This window comes from Vicugna pacos, unplaced genomic scaffold (genome assembly GCF_048564905.1).
Source record: "Vicugna pacos unplaced genomic scaffold, VicPac4 scaffold_66, whole genome shotgun sequence".
Taxonomy (NCBI): domain Eukaryota; kingdom Metazoa; phylum Chordata; class Mammalia; order Artiodactyla; family Camelidae; genus Vicugna; species Vicugna pacos.
Genome location: NW_027328747.1, coordinates 2,074,130 through 2,093,139, shown reverse-complemented (window position 1 = coordinate 2,093,139; position 19,010 = coordinate 2,074,130).

Here is a 19,010-nt window from a genome sequence, read left to right as displayed (position 1 = left end):
TACTGTGGTTTCTCAGTCTGTTTCCTAGTGCCGGTTTGAAGTGCCTGCAGTTTTCACTGTAAAACCGAGTTGGAGCTTGTACCTCCCCATATATATGTATGGAGTGGAGTTGGCAACTGAAAAGAAACTTTGTGTTCCCTTCAAGCTAGGTGAAGGACGGCTTTCACACACACTTATCGCTCAGAACTGAGCATGTGGAGAGACGTTCGTTCATCTAGCACAAAGGGAACGGGTTGCAGGAGAAACACTTACTGTGGTTTCTCAGTCTGTTTCCTAGTGCCGGTTTGAAGTGCCTGCAGTTTTCACTGTAAAACCGAGTTGGAGCTTGTACCTCCCCATATATATGTATGGAGTGGAGTTGGCAACTGAAAAGAAACTTTGTGTTCCCTTCAAGCTAGGTGAAGGACGGCTTTCACACACACTTATCTCTCAGAACTGAGCATGTGGAGAGACGTTCGTTCATCTAGCACAAAGGGAACGGGTTGCAGGAGAAACACTTACTGTGGTTTCTCAGTCTGTTTCCTAGTGCCGGTTTGAAGTGCCTGCAGTTTTCACTGTAAAACCGAGTTGGAGCTTGTACCTCCCCATATATATGTATGGAGTGGAGTTGGCAACTGAAAAGAAACTTTGTGTTCCCTTCAAGCTAGGTGAAGGACGGCTTTCACACACACTTATCTCTCAGAACTGAGCATGTGGAGAGACGTTCGTTCATCTAGCACAAAGGGAACGGGTTGCAGGAGAAACACTTACTGTGGTTTCTCAGTCTGTTTCCTAGTGCCGGTTTGAAGTTCCTGCAGTTTTCACTGTAAAACCGAGTTGGAGCTTGTACCTCCCCATATATATGTATGGAGTGGAGTTGGCAACTGAAAAGAAACTTTGTGTTCCCTTCAAGCTAGGTGAAGGACGGCTTTCACACACACTTATCTCTCAGAACTGAGCATGTGGAGAGACGTTCGTTCATCTAGCACAAAGGGAACGGGTTGCAGGAGAAACACTTACTGTGGTTTCTCAGTCTGTTTCCTAGTGCCGGTTTGAAGTGCCTGCAGTTTTCACTGTAAAACCGAGTTGGAGCTTGTACCTCCCCATATATATGTATGGAGTGGAGTTGGCAACTGAAAAGAAACTTTGTGTTCCCTTCAAGCTAGGTGAAGGACGGCTTTCACACACACTTATCGCTCAGAACTGAGCATGTGGAGAGACGTTCGTTCATCTAGCACAAAGGGAACGGGTTGCAGGAGAAACACTTACTGTGGTTTCTCAGTCTGTTTCCTAGTGCCGGTTTGAAGTGCCTGCAGTTTTCACTGTAAAACCGAGTTGGAGCTTGTACCTCCCCATATATATGTATGGAGTGGAGTTGGCAACTGAAAAGAAACTTTGTGTTCCCTTCAAGCTAGGTGAAGGACGGCTTTCACACACACTTATCTCTCAGAACTGAGCATGTGGAGAGACGTTCGTTCATCTAGCACAAAGGGAACGGGTTGCAGGAGAAACACTTACTGTGGTTTCTCAGTCTGTTTCCTAGTGCCGGTTTGAAGTGCCTGCAGTTTTCACTGTAAAACCGAGTTGGAGCTTGTACCTCCCCATATATATGTATGGAGTGGAGTTGGCAACTGAAAAGAAACTTTGTGTTCCCTTCAAGCTAGGTGAAGGACGGCTTTCACACACACTTATCGCTCAGAACTGAGCATGTGGAGAGACGTTCGTTCATCTAGCACAAAGGGAACGGGTTGCAGGAGAAACACTTACTGTGGTTTCTCAGTCTGTTTCCTAGTGCCGGTTTGAAGTGCCTGCAGTTTTCACTGTAAAACCGAGTTGGAGCTTGTACCTCCCCATATATATGTATGGAGTGGAGTTGGCAACTGAAAAGAAACTTTGTGTTCCCTTCAAGCTAGGTGAAGGACGGCTTTCACACACACTTATCGCTCAGAACTGAGCATGTGGAGAGACGTTCGTTCATCTAGCACAAAGGGAACGGGTTGCAGGAGAAGCACTTACTGTGGTTTCTCAGTCTGTTTCCTAGTGCCGGTTTGAAGTGCCTGCAGTTTTCACTGTAAAACCGAGTTGGAGCTTGTACCTCCCCATATATATGTATGGAGTGGAGTTGGCAACTGAAAAGAAACTTTGTGTTCCCTTTAAGCTAGGTGAAGGACGGCTTTCACACACACTTATCTCTCAGAACTCAGCATGTGGAGAGACGTTCGTTCATCTAGCACAAAGGGAACGGGTTGCAGGAGAAACACTTACTGTGGTTTCTCAGTCTGTTTCCTAGTGCCGGTTTGAAGTGCCTGCAGTTTTCACTGTAAAACCGAGTTGGAGCTTGTACCTCCCCATATATATGTATGGAGTGGAGTTGGCAACTGAAAAGAAACTTTGTGTTCCCTTCAAGCTAGGTGAAGGACGGCTTTCACACACACTTATCGCTCAGAACTGAGCATGTGGAGAGACGTTCGTTCATCTAGCACAAAGGGAACGGGTTGCAGGAGAAACACTTACTGTGGTTTCTCAGTCTGTTTCCTAGTGCCGGTTTGAAGTTCCTGCAGTTTTCACTGTAAAACCGAGTTGGAGCTTGTACCTCCCCATATATATGTATGGAGTGGAGTTGGCAACTGAAAAGAAACTTTGTGTTCCCTTCAAGCTAGGTGAAGGACGGCTTTCACACACACTTATAGCTCAGAACTGAGCATGTGGAGAGACGTTCGTTCATCTAGCACAAAGGGAACGGGTTGCAGGAGAAACACTTACTGTGGTTTCTCAGTCTGTTTCCTAGTGCCGGTTTGAAGTTCCTGCAATTTTCACTGTAAAACCGAGTTGGAGCTTGTACCTCCCCATATGTATGTATGGAGTGGAGTTGGCAACTGAAAAGAAACTTTGCGTTCCCTTCAAGCTAGGTGAAGGACGGCTTTCACACACACTTATCTCTCAGAACTGAGCATGTGGAGAGACGTTCGTTCATCTAGCACAAAGGGAACGGGTTGCAGGAGAAGCACTTACTGTGGTTTCTCAGTCTGTTTCCTAGTGCCGGTTTGAAGTGCCTGCAGTTTTCACTGTAAAACCGAGTTGGAGCTTGTACCTCCCCATATATATGTATGGAGTGGAGTTGGCAACTGAAAAGAAACTTTGTGTTCCCTTCAAGCTAGGTGAAGGACGGCTTTCACACACACTTATCTCTCAGAACTCAGCATGTGGAGAGACGTTCGTTCATCTAGCACAAAGGGAACGGGTTGCAGGAGAAACACTTACTGTGGTTTCTCAGTCTGTTTCCTAGTGCCGGTTTGAAGTGCCTGCAGTTTTCACTGTAAAACCGAGTTGGAGCTTGTACCTCCCCATATATATGTATGGAGTGGAGTTGGCAACTGAAAAGAAACTTTGTGTTCCCTTCAAGCTAGGTGAAGGACGGCTTTCACACACACTTATCTCTCAGAACTGAGCATGTGGAGAGACGTTCGTTCATCTAGCACAAAGGGAACGGGTTGCAGGAGAAACACTTACTGTGGTTTCTCAGTCTGTTTCCTAGTGCCGGTTTGAAGTGCCTGCAGTTTTCACTGTAAAACCGAGTTGGAGCTTGTACCTCCCCATATATATGTATGGAGTGGAGTTGGCAACTGAAAAGAAACTTTGTGTTCCCTTCAAGCTAGGTGAAGGACGGCTTTCACACACACTTATCTCTCAGAACTGAGCATGTGGAGAGACGTTCGTTCATCTAGCACAAAGGGAACGGGTTGCAGGAGAAACACTTACTGTGGTTTCTCAGTCTGTTTCCTAGTGCCGGTTTGAAGTGCCTGCAGTTTTCACTGTAAAACCGAGTTGGAGCTTGTACCTCCCCATATATATGTATGGAGTGGAGTTGGCAACTGAAAAGAAACTTTGTGTTCCCTTCAAGCTAGGTGAAGGACGGCTTTCACACACACTTATCGCTCAGAACTGAGCATGTGGAGAGACGTTCGTTCATCTAGCACAAAGGGAACGGGTTGCAGGAGAAACACTTACTGTGGTTTCTCAGTCTGTTTCCTAGTGCCGGTTTGAAGTGCCTGCAGTTTTCACTGTAAAACCGAGTTGGAGCTTGTACCTCCCCATATATATGTATGGAGTGGAGTTGGCAACTGAAAAGAAACTTTGTGTTCCCTTCAAGCTAGGTGAAGGACGGCTTTCACACACAATTTTCGCTCAGAACTGAGCATGTGGAGAGACGTTCGTTCATCTAGCACAAAGGGAACGGGTTGCAGGAGAAACACTTACTGTGGTTTCTCAGTCTGTTTCCTAGTGCCGGTTTGAAGTGCCTGCTGTTTTCACTGTAAAACCGAGTTGGAGCTTGTACCTCCCCATATATATGTATGGAGTGGAGTTGGCAACTGAAAAGAAACTTTGTGTTCCCTTCAAGCTAGGTGAAGGACGGCTTTCACACACACTTATCTCTCAGAACTGAGCATGTGGAGAGACGTTCGTTCATCTAGCACAAAGGGAACGGGTTGCAGGAGAAACACTTACTGTGGTTTCTCAGTCTGTTTCCTAGTGCCGGTTTGAAGTGCCTGCAGTTTTCACTGTAAAACCGAGTTGGAGCTTGTACCTCCCCATATATATGTATGGAGTGGAGTTGGCAACTGAAAAGAAACTTTGTGTTCCCTTCAAGCTAGGTGAAGGACGGCTTTCACACACACTTATCTCTCAGAACTGAGCATGTGGAGAGACGTTCGTTCATCTAGCACAAAGGGAACGGGTTGCAGGAGAAACACTTACTGTGGTTTCTCAGTCTGTTTCCTAGTGCCGGTTTGAAGTGCCTGCAGTTTTCACTGTAAAACCGAGTTGGAGCTTGTACCTCCCCATATATATGTATGGAGTGGAGTTGGCAACTGAAAAGAAACTTTGTGTTCCCTTCAAGCTAGGTGAAGGACGGCTTTCACACACACTTATCTCTCAGAACTGAGCATGTGGAGAGACGTTCGTTCATCTAGCACAAAGGGAACGGGTTGCAGGAGAAGCACTTACTGTGGTTTCTCAGTCTGTTTCCTAGTGCCGGTTTGAAGTGCCTGCAGTTTTCACTGTAAAACCGAGTTGGAGCTTGTACCTCCCCATATATATGTATGGAGTGGAGTTGGCAACTGAAAAGAAACTTTGTGTTCCCTTCAAGCTAGGAGAAGGACGGCTTTCACACACACTTATAGCTCAGAACTGAGCATGTGGAGAGACGTTCGTTCATCTAGCACAAAGGGAACGGGTTGCAGGAGAAACACTTACTGTGGTTTCTCAGTCTGTTTCCTAGTGCCGGTTTGAAGTTCCTGCAATTTTCACTGTAAAACCGAGTTGGAGCTTGTACCTCCCCATATGTATGTATGGAGTGGAGTTGGCAACTGAAAAGAAACTTTGCGTTCCCTTCAAGCTAGGTGAAGGACGGCTTTCACACACACTTATCTCTCAGAACTGAGCATGTGGAGAGACGTTCGTTCATCTAGCACAAAGGGAACGGGTTGCAGGAGAAGCACTTACTGTGGTTTCTCAGTCTGTTTCCTAGTGCCGGTTTGAAGTGCCTGCAGTTTTCACTGTAAAACCGAGTTGGAGCTTGTACCTCCCCATATATATGTATGGAGTGGAGTTGGCAACTGAAAAGAAACTTTGTGTTCCCTTCAAGCTAGGTAAAGGACGGCTTTCACACACACTTATCTCTCAGAACTGAGCATGTGGAGAGACGTTCGTTCATCTAGCACAAAGGGAACGGGTTGCAGGAGAAACACTTACTGTGGTTTCTCAGTCTGTTTCCTAGTGCCGGTTTGAAGTTCCTGCAGTTTTCACTGTAAAACCGAGTTGGAGCTTGTACCTCCCCATATATATGTATGGAGTGGAGTTGGCAACTGAAAAGAAACTTTGTGTTCCCTTCAAGCTAGGTGAAGGACGGCTTTCACACACACTTATCTCTCAGAACTGAGCATGTGGAGAGACGTTCGTTCATCTAGCACAAAGGGAACGGGTTGCAGGAGAAACACTTACTGTGGTTTCTCAGTCTGTTTCCTAGTGCCGGTTTGAAGTGCCTGCAGTTTTCACTGTAAAACCGAGTTGGAGCTTGTACCTCCCCATATATATGTATGGAGTGGAGTTGGCAACTGAAAAGAAACTTTGCGTTCCCTTCAAGCTAGGTGAAGGACGGCTTTCACACACACTTATCTCTCAGAACTGAGCATGTGGAGAGACGTTCGTTCATCTAGCACAAAGGGAACGGGTTGCAGGAGAAACACTTACTGTGGTTTCTCAGTCTGTTTCCTAGTGCCGGTTTGAAGTGCCTGCAGTTTTCACTGTAAAACCGAGTTGGAGCTTGTACCTCCCCATATATATGTATGGAGTGGAGTTGGCAACTGAAAAGAAACTTTGTGTTCCCTTCAAGCTAGGTGAAGGACGGCTTTCACACACACTTATCTCTCAGAACTGAGCATGTGGAGAGACGTTCTTTCATCTAGCACAAAGGGAACGGGTTGCAGGAGAAACACTTACTGTGGTTTCTCAGTCTGTTTCCTAGTGCCGGTTTGAAGTGCCTGCAGTTTTCACTGTAAAACCGAGTTGGAGCTTGTACCTCCCCATATATATGTATGGAGTGGAGTTGGCAACTGAAAAGAAACTTTGTGTTCCCTTCAAGCTAGGTGAAGGACGGCTTTCACACACACTTATCTCTCAGAACTGAGCATGTGGAGAGACGTTCGTTCATCTAGCACAAAGGGAACGGGTTGCAGGAGAAACACTTACTGTGGTTTCTCAGTCTGTTTCCTAGTGCCGGTTTGAAGTGCCTGCAGTTTTCACTGTAAAACCGAGTTGGAGCTTGTACCTCCCCATATATATGTATGGAGTGGAGTTGGCAACTGAAAAGAAACTTTGTGTTCCCTTCAAGCTAGGTGAAGGACGGCTTTCACACACACTTATCTCTCAGAACTGAGCATGTGGAGAGACGTTCGTTCATCTAGCACAAAGGGAACGGGTTGCAGGAGAAACACTTACTGTGGTTTCTCAGTCTGTTTCCTAGTGCCGGTTTGAAGTGCCTGCAGTTTTCACTGTAAAACCGAGTTGGAGCTTGTACCTCCCCATATATATGTATGGAGTGGAGTTGGCAACTGAAAAGAAACTTTGTGTTCCCTTCAAGCTAGGTGAAGGACGGCTTTCACACACAATTTTCGCTCAGAACTGAGCATGTGGAGAGACGTTCGTTCATCTAGCACAAAGGGAACGGGTTGCAGGAGAAACACTTACTGTGGTTTCTCAGTCTGTTTCCTAGTGCCGGTTTGAAGTGCCTGCTGTTTTCACTGTAAAACCGAGTTGGAGCTTGTACCTCCCCATATATATGTATGGAGTGGAGTTGGCAACTGAAAAGAAACTTTGTGTTCCCTTCAAGCTAGGTGAAGGACGGCTTTCACACACACTTATCTCTCAGAACTGAGCATGTGGAGAGACGTTCGTTCATCTAGCACAAAGGGAACGGGTTGCAGGAGAAACACTTACTGTGGTTTCTCAGTCTGTTTCCTAGTGCCGGTTTGAAGTGCCTGCAGTTTTCACTGTAAAACCGAGTTGGAGCTTGTACCTCCCCATATATATGTATGGAGTGGAGTTGGCAACTGAAAAGAAACTTTGTGTTCCCTTCAAGCTAGGTGAAGGACGGCTTTCACACACACTTATCTCTCAGAACTGAGCATGTGGAGAGACGTTCGTTCATCTAGCACAAAGGGAACGGGTTGCAGGAGAAACACTTACTGTGGTTTCTCAGTCTGTTTCCTAGTGCCGGTTTGAAGTGCCTGCAGTTTTCACTGTAAAACCGAGTTGGAGCTTGTACCTCCCCATATATATGTATGGAGTGGAGTTGGCAACTGAAAAGAAACTTTGTGTTCCCTTCAAGCTAGGTGAAGGACGGCTTTCACACACACTTATCTCTCAGAACTGAGCATGTGGAGAGACGTTCGTTCATCTAGCACAAAGGGAACGGGTTGCAGGAGAAGCACTTACTGTGGTTTCTCAGTCTGTTTCCTAGTGCCGGTTTGAAGTGCCTGCAGTTTTCACTGTAAAACCGAGTTGGAGCTTGTACCTCCCCATATATATGTATGGAGTGGAGTTGGCAACTGAAAAGAAACTTTGTGTTCCCTTCAAGCTAGGTGAAGGACGGCTTTCACACACACTTATCTCTCAGAACTGAGCATGTGGAGAGACGTTCGTTCATCTAGCACAAAGGGAACGGGTTGCAGGAGAAACACTTACTGTGGTTTCTCAGTCTGTTTCCTAGTGCCGGTTTGAAGTGCCTGCAGTTTTCACTGTAAAACCGAGTTGGAGCTTGTACCTCCCCATATATATGTATGGAGTGGAGTTGGCAACTGAAAAGAAACTTTGTGTTCCCTTCAAGCTAGGAGAAGGACGGCTTTCACACACACTTATAGCTCAGAACTGAGCATGTGGAGAGACGTTCGTTCATCTAGCACAAAGGGAACGGGTTGCAGGAGAAACACTTACTGTGGTTTCTCAGTCTGTTTCCTAGTGCCGGTTTGAAGTTCCTGCAATTTTCACTGTAAAACCGAGTTGGAGCTTGTACCTCCCCATATGTATGTATGGAGTGGAGTTGGCAACTGAAAAGAAACTTTGCGTTCCCTTCAAGCTAGGTGAAGGACGGCTTTCACACACACTTATCTCTCAGAACTGAGCATGTGGAGAGACGTTCGTTCATCTAGCACAAAGGGAACGGGTTGCAGGAGAAGCACTTACTGTGGTTTCTCAGTCTGTTTCCTAGTGCCGGTTTGAAGTGCCTGCAGTTTTCACTGTAAAACCGAGTTGGAGCTTGTACCTCCCCATATATATGTATGGAGTGGAGTTGGCAACTGAAAAGAAACTTTGTGTTCCCTTCAAGCTAGGTAAAGGACGGCTTTCACACACACTTATCTCTCAGAACTGAGCATGTGGAGAGACGTTCGTTCATCTAGCACAAAGGGAACGGGTTGCAGGAGAAACACTTACTGTGGTTTCTCAGTCTGTTTCCTAGTGCCGGTTTGAAGTTCCTGCAGTTTTCACTGTAAAACCGAGTTGGAGCTTGTACCTCCCCATATATATGTATGGAGTGGAGTTGGCAACTGAAAAGAAACTTTGTGTTCCCTTCAAGCTAGGTGAAGGACGGCTTTCACACACACTTATCTCTCAGAACTGAGCATGTGGAGAGACGTTCGTTCATCTAGCACAAAGGGAACGGGTTGCAGGAGAAACACTTACTGTGGTTTCTCAGTCTGTTTCCTAGTGCCGGTTTGAAGTGCCTGCAGTTTTCACTGTAAAACCGAGTTGGAGCTTGTACCTCCCCATATATATGTATGGAGTGGAGTTGGCAACTGAAAAGAAACTTTGCGTTCCCTTCAAGCTAGGTGAAGGACGGCTTTCACACACACTTATCTCTCAGAACTGAGCATGTGGAGAGACGTTCGTTCATCTAGCACAAAGGGAACGGGTTGCAGGAGAAACACTTACTGTGGTTTCTCAGTCTGTTTCCTAGTGCCGGTTTGAAGTGCCTGCAGTTTTCACTGTAAAACCGAGTTGGAGCTTGTACCTCCCCATATATATGTATGGAGTGGAGTTGGCAACTGAAAAGAAACTTTGTGTTCCCTTCAAGCTAGGTGAAGGACGGCTTTCACACACACTTATCTCTCAGAACTGAGCATGTGGAGAGACGTTCTTTCATCTAGCACAAAGGGAACGGGTTGCAGGAGAAACACTTACTGTGGTTTCTCAGTCTGTTTCCTAGTGCCGGTTTGAAGTGCCTGCAGTTTTCACTGTAAAACCGAGTTGGAGCTTGTACCTCCCCATATATATGTATGGAGTGGAGTTGGCAACTGAAAAGAAACTTTGTGTTCCCTTCAAGCTAGGTGAAGGACGGCTTTCACACACACTTATCTCTCAGAACTGAGCATGTGGAGAGACGTTCGTTCATCTAGCACAAAGGGAACGGGTTGCAGGAGAAACACTTACTGTGGTTTCTCAGTCTGTTTCCTAGTGCCGGTTTGAAGTGCCTGCAGTTTTCACTGTAAAACCGAGTTGGAGCTTGTACCTCCCCATATATATGTATGGAGTGGAGTTGGCAACTGAAAAGAAACTTTGTGTTCCCTTCAAGCTAGGTGAAGGACGGCTTTCACACACACTTATCTCTCAGAACTGAGCATGTGGAGAGACGTTCGTTCATCTAGCACAAAGGGAACGGGTTGCAGGAGAAACACTTACTGTGGTTTCTCAGTCTGTTTCCTAGTGCCGGTTTGAAGTGCCTGCAGTTTTCACTGTAAAACCGAGTTGGAGCTTGTACCTCCCCATATATATGTATGGAGTGGAGTTGGCAACTGAAAAGAAACTTTGTGTTCCCTTCAAGCTAGGTGAAGGACGGCTTTCACACACACTTATCTCTCAGAACTGAGCATGTGGAGAGACGTTCGTTCATCTAGCACAAAGGGAACGGGTTGCAGGAGAAACACTTACTGTGGTTTCTCAGTCTGTTTCCTAGTGCCGGTTTGAAGTGCCTGCAGTTTTCACTGTAAAACCGAGTTGGAGCTTGTACCTCCCCATATATATGTATGGAGTGGAGTTGGCAACTGAAAAGAAACTTTGTGTTCCCTTCAAGCTAGGTGAAGGACGGCTTTCACACACACTTATCTCTCAGAACTGAGCATGTGGAGAGACGTTCGTTCATCTAGCACAAAGGGAACGGGTTGCAGGAGAAACACTTACTGTGGTTTCTCAGTCTGTTTCCTAGTGCCGGTTTGAAGTGCCTGCAGTTTTCACTGTAAAACCGAGTTGGAGCTTGTACCTCCCCATATATATGTATGGAGTGGAGTTGGCAACTGAAAAGAAACTTTGTGTTCCCTTCAAGCTAGGTGAAGGACGGCTTTCACACACACTTGTCTCTCAGAACTGAGCATGTGGAGAGACGTTCGTTCATCTAGCACAAAGGGAACGGGTTGCAGGAGAAACACTTACTGTGGTTTCTCAGTCTGTTTCCTAGTGCCGGTTTGAAGTGCCTGCAGTTTTCACTGTAAAACCGAGTTGGAGCTTGTACCTCCCCATATATATGTATGGAGTGGAGTTGGCAACTGAAAAGAAACTTTGCGTTCCCTTCAAGCTAGGTGAAGGACGGCTTTCACACACACTTATCTCTCAGAACTGAGCATGTGGAGAGACGTTCGTTCATCTAGCACAAAGGGAACGGGTTGCAGGAGAAACACTTACTGTGGTTTCTCAGTCTGTTTCCTAGTGCCGGTTTGAAGTGCCTGCAGTTTTCACTGTAAAACCGAGTTGGAGCTTGTACCTCCCCATATATATGTATGGAGTGGAGTTGGCAACTGAAAAGAAACTTTGTGTTCCCTTCAAGCTAGGTGAAGGACGGCTTTCACACACACTTATCTCTCAGAACTGAGCATGTGGAGAGACGTTCTTTCATCTAGCACAAAGGGAACGGGTTGCAGGAGAAACACTTACTGTGGTTTCTCAGTCTGTTTCCTAGTGCCGGTTTGAAGTGCCTGCAGTTTTCACTGTAAAACCGAGTTGGAGCTTGTACCTCCCCATATATATGTATGGAGTGGAGTTGGCAACTGAAAAGAAACTTTGTGTTCCCTTCAAGCTAGGTGAAGGACGGCTTTCACACACACTTATCTCTCAGAACTGAGCATGTGGAGAGACGTTCGTTCATCTAGCACAAAGGGAACGGGTTGCAGGAGAAACACTTACTGTGGTTTCTCAGTCTGTTTCCTAGTGCCGGTTTGAAGTGCCTGCAGTTTTCACTGTAAAACCGAGTTGGAGCTTGTACCTCCCCATATATATGTATGGAGTGGAGTTGGCAACTGAAAAGAAACTTTGTGTTCCCTTCAAGCTAGGTGAAGGACGGCTTTCACACACACTTATCTCTCAGAACTGAGCATGTGGAGAGACGTTCGTTCATCTAGCACAAAGGGAACGGGTTGCAGGAGAAACACTTACTGTGGTTTCTCAGTCTGTTTCCTAGTGCCGGTTTGAAGTGCCTGCAGTTTTCACTGTAAAACCGAGTTGGAGCTTGTACCTCCCCATATATATGTATGGAGTGGAGTTGGCAACTGAAAAGAAACTTTGTGTTCCCTTCAAGCTAGGTGAAGGACGGCTTTCACACACACTTATCTCTCAGAACTGAGCATGTGGAGAGACGTTCGTTCATCTAGCACAAAGGGAACGGGTTGCAGGAGAAACACTTACTGTGGTTTCTCAGTCTGTTTCCTAGTGCCGGTTTGAAGTGCCTGCAGTTTTCACTGTAAAACCGAGTTGGAGCTTGTACCTCCCCATATATATGTATGGAGTGGAGTTGGCAACTGAAAAGAAACTTTGTGTTCCCTTCAAGCTAGGTGAAGGACGGCTTTCACACACACTTATCTCTCAGAACTCAGCATGTGGAGAGACGTTCGTTCATCTAGCACAAAGGGAACGGGTTGCAGGAGAAACACTTACTGTGGTTTCTCAGTCTGTTTCCTAGTGCCGGTTTGAAGTGCCTGCAGTTTTCACTGTAAAACCGAGTTGGAGCTTGTACCTCCCCATATATATGTATGGAGTGGAGTTGGCAACTGAAAAGAAACTTTGTGTTCCCTTCAAGCTAGGTGAAGGACGGCTTTCACACACACTTATCTCTCAGAACTGAGCATGTGGAGAGACGTTCGTTCATCTAGCACAAAGGGAACGGGTTGCAGGAGAAACACTTACTGTGGTTTCTCAGTCTGTTTCCTAGTGCCGGTTTGAAGTGCCTGCAGTTTTCACTGTAAAACCGAGTTGGAGCTTGTACCTCCCCATATATATGTATGGAGTGGAGTTGGCAACTGAAAAGAAACTTTGTGTTCCCTTCAAGCTAGGTGAAGGACGGCTTTCACACACACTTATCTCTCAGAACTGAGCATGTGGAGAGACGTTCGTTCATCTAGCACAAAGGGAACGGGTTGCAGGAGAAACACTTACTGTGGTTTCTCAGTCTGTTTCCTAGTGCCGGTTTGAAGTGCCTGCAGTTTTCACTGTAAAACCGAGTTGGAGCTTGTACCTCCCCATATATATGTATGGAGTGGAGTTGGCAACTGAAAAGAAACTTTGTGTTCCCTTCAAGCTAGGTGAAGGACGGCTTTCACACACACTTATCTCTCAGAACTGAGCATGTGGAGAGACGTTCGTTCATCTAGCACAAAGGGAACGGGTTGCAGGAGAAACACTTACTGTGGTTTCTCAGTCTGTTTCCTAGTGCCGGTTTGAAGTGCCTGCAGTTTTCACTGTAAAACCGAGTTGGAGCTTGTACCTCCCCATATATATGTATGGAGTGGAGTTGGCAACTGAAAAGAAACTTTGTGTTCCCTTCAAGCTAGGTGAAGGACGGCTTTCACACACACTTATCTCTCAGAACTGAGCATGTGGAGAGACGTTCGTTCATCTAGCACAAAGGGAACGGGTTGCAGGAGAAACACTTACTGTGGTTTCTCAGTCTGTTTCCTAGTGCCGGTTTGAAGTGCCTGCAGTTTTCACTGTAAAACCGAGTTGGAGCTTGTACCTCCCCATATATATGTATGGAGTGGAGTTGGCAACTGAAAAGAAACTTTGTGTTCCCTTCAAGCTAGGTGAAGGACGGCTTTCACACACACTTATCTCTCAGAACTGAGCATGTGGAGAGACGTTCGTTCATCTAGCACAAAGGGAACGGGTTGCAGGAGAAACACTTACTGTGGTTTCTCAGTCTGTTTCCTAGTGCCGGTTTGAAGTGCCTGCAGTTTTCACTGTAAAACCGAGTTGGAGCTTGTACCTCCCCATATATATGTATGGAGTGGAGTTGGCAACTGAAAAGAAACTTTGTGTTCCCTTCAAGCTAGGTGAAGGACGGCTTTCACACACACTTATCTCTCAGAACTGAGCATGTGGAGAGACGTTCGTTCATCTAGCACAAAGGGAACGGGTTGCAGGAGAAACACTTACTGTGGTTTCTCAGTCTGTTTCCTAGTGCCGGTTTGAAGTGCCTGCAGTTTTCACTGTAAAACCGAGTTGGAGCTTGTACCTCCCCATATATATGTATGGAGTGGAGTTGGCAACTGAAAAGAAACTTTGTGTTCCCTTCAAGCTAGGTGAAGGACGGCTTTCACACACACTTATCTCTCAGAACTGAGCATGTGGAGAGACGTTCGTTCATCTAGCACAAAGGGAACGGGTTGCAGGAGAAACACTTACTGTGGTTTCTCAGTCTGTTTCCTAGTGCCGGTTTGAAGTGCCTGCAGTTTTCACTGTAAAACCGAGTTGGAGCTTGTACCTCCCCATATATATGTATGGAGTGGAGTTGGCAACTGAAAAGAAACTTTGTGTTCCCTTCAAGCTAGGTGAAGGACGGCTTTCACACACACTTATCTCTCAGAACTGAGCATGTGGAGAGACGTTCGTTCATCTAGCACAAAGGGAACGGGTTGCAGGAGAAACACTTACTGTGGTTTCTCAGTCTGTTTCCTAGTGCCGGTTTGAAGTGCCTGCAGTTTTCACTGTAAAACCGAGTTGGAGCTTGTACCTCCCCATATATATGTATGGAGTGGAGTTTGCAACTGAAAAGAAACTTTGTGTTCCCTTCAAGCTAGGTGAAGGACGGCTTTCACACACACTTATCTCTCAGAACTGAGCATCTGGAGAGACGTTCTTTCATCTAGCACAAAGGGAACGGGTTGCAGGAGAAACACTTACTGTGGTTTCTCAGTCTGTTTCCTAGTGCCGGTTTGAAGTGCCTGCAGTTTTCACTGTAAAACCGAGTTGGAGCTTGTACCTCCCCATATATATGTATGGAGTGGAGTTGGCAACTGAAAAGAAACTTTGTGTTCCCTTCAAGCTAGGTGAAGGACGGCTTTCACACACACTTATCTCTCAGAACTGAGCATGTGGAGAGACGTTCGTTCATCTAGCACAAAGGGAACGGGTTGCAGGAGAAACACTTACTGTGGTTTCTCAGTCTGTTTCCTAGTGCCGGTTTGAAGTGCCTAGAGTTTTCACTGTAAAACCGAGTTGGAGCTTGTACCTCCCCATATATATGTATGGAGTGGAGTTGGCAACTGAAAAGAAACTTTGTGTTCCCTTCAAGCTAGGTGAAGGACGGCTTTCACACACACTTATCTCTCAGAACTGAGCATGTGGAGAGACGTTCGTTCATCTAGCACAAAGGGAACAGGTTGCAGGAGAAACACTTACTGTGGTTTCTCAGTCTGTTTCCTAGTGCCGGTTTGAAGTGCCTGCAGTTTTCACTGTAAAACCGAGTTGGAGCTTGTACCTCCCCATATATATGTATGGAGTGGAGTTGGCAACTGAAAAGAAACTTTGTGTTCCCTTCAAGCTAGGTGAAGGACGGCTTTCACACACACTTATCTCTCAGAACTGAGCATGTGGAGAGACGTTCGTTCATCTAGCACAAAGGGAACGGGTTGCAGGAGAAACACTTACTGTGGTTTCTCAGTCTGTTTCCTAGTGCCGGTTTGAAGTGCCTGCAGTTTTCACTGTAAAACCGAGTTGGAGCTTGTACCTCCCCATATATATGTATGGAGTGGAGTTGGCAACTGAAAAGAAACTTTGTGTTCCCTTCAAGCTAGGTGAAGGACGGCTTTCACACACACTTATCTCTCAGAACTGAGCATGTGGAGAGGCGTTCGTTCATCTAGCACAAAGGGAACGGGTTGCAGGAGAAACACTTACTGTGGTTTCTCAGTCTGTTTCCTAGTGCCGGTTTGAAGTGCCTGCAGTTTTCACTGTAAAACCGAGTTGGAGCTTGTACCTCCCCATATATATGTATGGAGTGGAGTTGGCAACTGAAAAGAAACTTTGTGTTCCCTTCAAGCTAGGTGAAGGACGGCTTTCACACACACTTATCGCTCAGAACTGAGCATGTGGAGAGACTTTCGTTCATCTAGCACAAAGGGAACGGGTTGCAGGAGAAACACTTACTGTGGTTTCTCAGTCTGTTTCCTAGTGCCGGTTTGAAGTGCCTGCAGTTTTCACTGTAAAACCGAGTTGGAGCTTGTACCTCCCCATATATATGTATGGAGTGGAGTTGGCAACTGAAAAGAAACTTTGTGTTCCCTTCAAGCTAGGTGAAGGACGGCTTTCACACACACTTATCTCTCAGAACTGAGCATGTAGAGAGACGTTCGTTCATCTAGCACAAAGGGAACGGGTTGCAGGAGAAACACTTACTGTGGTTTCTCAGTCTGTTTCCTAGTGCCGGTTTGAAGTGCCTGCAGTTTTCACTGTAAAACCGAGTTGGAGCTTGTACCTCCCCATATATATGTATGGAGTGGAGTTGGCAACTGAAAAGAAACTTTGTGTTCCCTTCAAGCTAGGTGAAGGACGGCTTTCACACACACTTATCTCTCAGAACTGAGCATGTGGAGAGACGTTCGTTCATCTAGCACAAAGGGAACGGGTTGCAGGAGAAACACTTACTGTGGTTTCTCAGTCTGTTTCCTAGTGCCGGTTTGAAGTGCCTGCAGTTTTCACTGTAAAACCGAGTTGGAGCTTGTACCTCCCCATATATATGTATGGAGTGGAGTTGGCAACTGAAAAGAAACTTTGTGTTCCCTTCAAGCTAGGTGAAGGACGGCTTTCACACACACTTATTGCTCAGAACTGAGCATGTGGAGAGACGTTCGTTCATCTAGCACAAAGGGAACGGGTTGCAGGAGAAACACTTACTGTGGTTTCTCAGTCTGTTTCCAAGTGCCGGTTTGAAGTGCCTGCAGTTTTCACTGTAAAACCGAGTTGGAGCTTGTACCTCCCCATATATATGTATGGAGTGGAGTTGGCAACTGAAAAGAAACTTTGTGTTCCCTTCAAGCTAGGTGAAGGACGGCTTTCACACACACTTATTGCTCAGAACTGAGCATGTGGAGAGACGTTCGTTCATCTAGCACAAAGGGAACGGGTTGCAGGAGAAACACTTACTGTGGTTTCTCAGTCTGTTTCCTAGTGCCGGTTTGAAGTGCCTGCAGTTTTCACTGTAAAACCGAGTTGGAGCTTGTACCTCCCCATATATATGTATGGAGTGGAGTTGGCAACTGAAAAGAAACTTTGTGTTCCCTTCAAGCTAGGTGAAGGACGGCTTTCACACACACTTATCTCTCAGAACTGAGCATGTGGAGAGACGTTCGTTCATCTAGCACAAAGGGAACGGGTTGCAGGAGAAACACTTACTGTGGTTTCTCAGTCTGTTTCCTAGTGCCGGTTTGAAGTGCCTGCAGTTTTCACTGTAAAACCGAGTTGGAGCTTGTACCTCCCCATATATATGTATGGAGTGGAGTTGGCAACTGAAAAGAAACTTTGTGTTCCCTTCAAGCTAGGTGAAGGACGGCTTTCACACACACTTATCTCTCAGAACTGAGCATGTAGAGAGACGTTCGTTCATCTAGCACAAAGGGAACGGGTTGCAGGAGAAACACTTACTGTGGTTTCTCAGTCTGTTTCCTAGTGCCGGTTTGAAGTGCCTAGAGTTTTCACTGTAAAACCGAGTTGGAGCTTGTACCTCCCCATATATATGTATGGAGTGGAGTTGGCAACTGAAAAGAAACTTTGTGTTCCCTTCAAGCTATGTGAAGGACGGCTTTCACACACACTTATCGCTCAGAACTGAGCATGTGGAGAGACGTTCGTTCATCTAGCACAAAGGGAACGGGTTGCAGGAGAAACACTTACTGTGGTTTCTCAGTCTGTTTCCTAGTGCCGGTTTGAAGTGCCTGCAGTTTTCACTGTAAAACCGAGCTGGAGCTTGTACCTCCCCATATATATGTATGGAGTGGAGTTGGCAACTGAAAAGAAACTTTGCGTTCCCTTCAAGCTAGGTGAAGGACGGCTTTCACACACACTTATCGCTCAGAACTGAGCATGTGGAGAGACGTTCGTTCATCTAGCACAAAGGGAACGGGTTGCAGGAGAAACACTTACTGTGGTTTCTCAGTCTGTTTCCTAGTGCCGGTTTGAAGTGCCTGCAGTTTTCACTGTAAAACCGAGTTGGAGCTTGTACCTCCCCATATATATGTATGGAGTGGAGTTGGCAACTGAAAAGAAACTTTGTGTTCCCTTCAAGCTAGGTGAAGGACGGCTTTCACACACACTTATCTCTCAGAACTGAGCATGTGGAGAGACGTTCGTTCATCTAGCACAAAGGGAACGGGTTGCAGGAGAAACACTTACTGTGGTTTCTCAGTCTGTTTCCTAGTGCCGGTTTGAAGTGCCTGCAGTTTTCACTGTAAAACCGAGTTGGAGCTTGTACCTCCCCATATATATGTATGGAGTGGAGTTGGCAACTGAAAAGAAACTTTGTGTTCCCTTCAAGCTAGGTGAAGGACGGCTTTCACACACACTTATCTCTCAGAACTGAGCATGTGGAGAGACGTTCGTTCATCTAGCACAAAGGGAACGGGTTGCAGGAGAAACACTTACTGTGGTTTCTCAGTCTGTTTCCTAGTGCCGGTTTGAAGTGCCTGCAGTTTTCACTGTAAAACCGAGTTGGAGCTTGTACCTCCCCATATATATGTATGGAGTGGAGTTGGCAACTGAAAAGAAACTTTGTGTTCCCTTCAAGCTAGGTGAAGGACGGCTTTCACACACACTTATTGCTCAGAACTGAGCATGTGGAGAGACGTTCGTTCATCTAGCACAAAGGGAACGGGTTGCAGGAGAAACACTTACTGTGGTTTCTCAGTCTGTTTCCAAGTGCCGGTTTGAAGTGCCTGCAGTTTTCACTGTAAAACCGAGTTGGAGCTTGTACCTCCCCATATATATGTATGGAGTGGAGTTGGCAACTGAAAAGAAACTTTGTGTTCCCTTCAAGCTAGGTGAAGGACGGCTTTCACACACACTTATTGCTCAGAACTGAGCATGTGGAGAGACGTTCGTTCATCTAGCACAAAGGGAACGGGTTGCAGGAGAAACACTTACTGTGGTTTCTCAGTCTGTTTCCTAGTGCCGGTTTGAAGTGCCTGCAGTTTTCACTGTAAAACCGAGTTGGAGCTTGTACCTCC